General features: G+C 34.6%; 1 non-coding gene across 1 annotated transcript; it reads left to right on the top strand.

Moving 5' to 3' along the window:
• The first annotated feature begins 299 nt into the window (after positions 1-299).
• LOC123689170 lies at positions 300-418 on the top strand. Its single transcript, XR_006750213.1, has one exon. It is a non-coding gene; the product is annotated as a 5S ribosomal RNA (ribosomal RNA).
• The last annotated feature ends 2,465 nt before the right edge of the window (positions 419-2,883 follow it).

The following is a 2,883-nucleotide window of genomic DNA, read 5'->3' as shown; positions in this document are numbered from 1 at the left end:
TTGTGATGACAGATGGGTCAAGAAGACTTTGAATAGTGGGAAGAAGAAATAGAGGATGCCCAACATGAAATTAGGGATAGCGGGGTAGAATTTTAAAATTATTTCGAGAAATGGAGACAGGTGGAAGGATTTAAAGGCCTTCATTCCGCCGGAGCTCGCTGGTGTAAAATAGTACACGAATAAATGCAATTTTTTTTTATTGGAACGAAGGTCCTTATCTCGTGTTGCGAAGTAATGACGAAAGGGAGGTGACACTTTTTCCTATAGGTATTCTATTTTATATTTTCGTAACAGTTACCGCCAACGTCCATACCACGTTGAATACACCGGTTCTCGTCCGATCACCGAAGTTAAGCAACGTCGGGCGAGGTCAGTACTTGAATGGGTGACCGCCTGGGAACACCTCGTGATGTTGGTTTTATTTTCTGTTTGCAGGAATTATTTTTGGAATCACTTTTTATTTTATTTATCTATAATAATTAAAGTCGTTAATGTCTTACGATGATAAAACACACACGTTTGCGAAATTTAGGTGAAAAATCCATTTAGCGTACGTATAGCATAATGACTGTTTATACATAGACTTTATTAAATATTTTCTCCAACGCCAGACTCAATTAGCGTAAACCAAACAAAACCGCTCCCTATAAATCCAATTAAGTGCTGTATATCATCTATACAGACACCACAATACATTATTAGACATTATACGCTATAATTAACACACAACCCGAAATTATGTACCATTTTCAATAAAACGCAAGGTTCTTGAAGAAAAGTACCGATTCTTAAAAGTCAAACCACTATGAGCCTTCTGGCAGTGTTATCAGAGATAGTGAATAATAATCATTCGTTAATTCTCGTTGCTAAATAATGCGAAACAAAATGGGAAATATTTTATTGTTTTATAAAAAAATCATATCTTTTATTTAAATGACGATTTTTATAAGATCATTATTGCCATTAGAAAATAACTAAAAATATATTGTTAGTACAATTTGAAGATATATTCTGTATGTGTTTATGTATTTTGTTTTTAACAACCCTTGTTGAAAAATGAATTAGTTAACTTTTTACTATTTTTGATATAAAATACCAAAGGATAGAAATAAATAAAATAAATCAGTGGCGCTGCAACCTCTTTAGATCTTGGCCTCAGATTTCTGAATCTGTTTCGTGATCATTTTTAAATCTAAAACGCAAGTAGGTGATCAGCCTCCAGTGCCTGACACTCGCCGTCAGCTTTTTGGGTCAAGACATGTCGGTTTCCTCATGATGTTTTCCTTCACCGTTCGAGCAAATGTTAAATGCGCACATAGAAAGGATACCAAAGGATAGAAAAAAGTTTTGTCATTAAAAGGGTATCTAGGAAGACTGTAGTCTTATACAATAAAATAGATTTGATTCAAACCTTCATCCATAAAAATAGTTTATCGAGCAATTTAATCTATTGCAATTTTCTTCGGGAACTTAAGTTTTTAATGTTTTTACTGATGAGGGCTATTATTTTATTACTTTGACCTAGTATTTGATTACGCGTTTTGTTTCGTATTTGAGAACTAATTTTTACAAATAAATCTAATTACAGCGTTTTTCATAAGCACACTTTCATCGCTATCTACCAATTGTATTTAGACTATGCTGAAGAGAGACAGGAAAAGGTGGACTCAATTTTCGCACTTAATTTAGGTCCGTTGTGTGTAAAATCCTGGCTATCTAAACCATTGTAGCTCCTTTCAGAAGCACAGAAGTCTCGTCTAGTCGGAATTCAAATTATCATTCTTATTCGCTACAGTTTAGTTTTTTTTCAATGCTCGCGAATATGAACGATACTCGCTTTTAGACCCGTTAAGGCCTGTGCATCTGTAGCATAGAGGTAAACTGAAAGGGTTCCAAAATGAATTTCAGTCCAAAACCTGGTATAAAATGTAAACCTGGTCAAAACAATAACGTACTGAAGCGCGCTAAAGTTATTCCGACCGCTCAGAATACACAACTCTAGTTGAGTATAACTCCTAGATTTTAGTCATTAAAGCCTATATAATCTAACGCCCATGGACTCTCTCAATGCCAGACGGCTCACAAGGGCTGTGACTTGCCACCGATCAGCATCGCAGAGAAAGGATTAAAGGATTAAATTTTTAAATTAAGAATATCCATAGCGCAAAACCACCTGCATCATGAGCAAACCCAACATACACAAATTCACGTAGATACCCTCACCCCTGCATCTGGAGCTTCGACAAAACGATCGTCCTATATTCTTTTAATTGGCGGTTAGAAATACTTCTGTGTGCAGCTGGTTCCACATAGCCTTCGGGCTTATATTTCTCGTTTTAAAAACTTTCGTGCTAGCTACCCAATATTATACCGTATCTGCTTTCAGTATAATTACCTCGATGACGTGATATTTTTCTGACGTGATTCACCAATTTTCGCGATGGTAATGAGGCCCGAAGATAGATTGCAGTACTAATGATGTAATATTGAGCCTTCGATAGTTAATTATAGGTTGAACCAACGCTAAACAACTTTGAAATAATACCTGTTTGTATTTTTCTTATTATTTTAATGAATATTATGAATACAATAAAAATTAAATAAAACAATGGCACCACAACCTTTTTAGGCCTAAGCTTCACATTACCGAATCTGTTTCATAATTAAGGTAATAAAGATATTAATAGCGGCCTCGGCATCGTAACGCTATCTTTATATTTTAATTAAATAAAAACAAACCAAATTGAATCAAATTAAATTGTGATTCTTAAAAGTTATAGAAGGAATCTTAATTATTAACCAAAGTAACAATACAAATCAACAGTCAAATGGCTTGATCGGAACGTTTCCACATAGTCGAAGCGAAAAACAAGTCACATATTT

The sequence above is a fragment of the Pieris rapae genome, chromosome 4 (genome assembly GCF_905147795.1).
Source record: "Pieris rapae chromosome 4, ilPieRapa1.1, whole genome shotgun sequence".
Taxonomy (NCBI): Eukaryota; Metazoa; Arthropoda; class Insecta; order Lepidoptera; family Pieridae; genus Pieris; species Pieris rapae.
The sequence above is the reverse complement of the archived record's forward strand: the minus strand, read 5'-3'. Positions and strand labels throughout refer to the sequence as shown.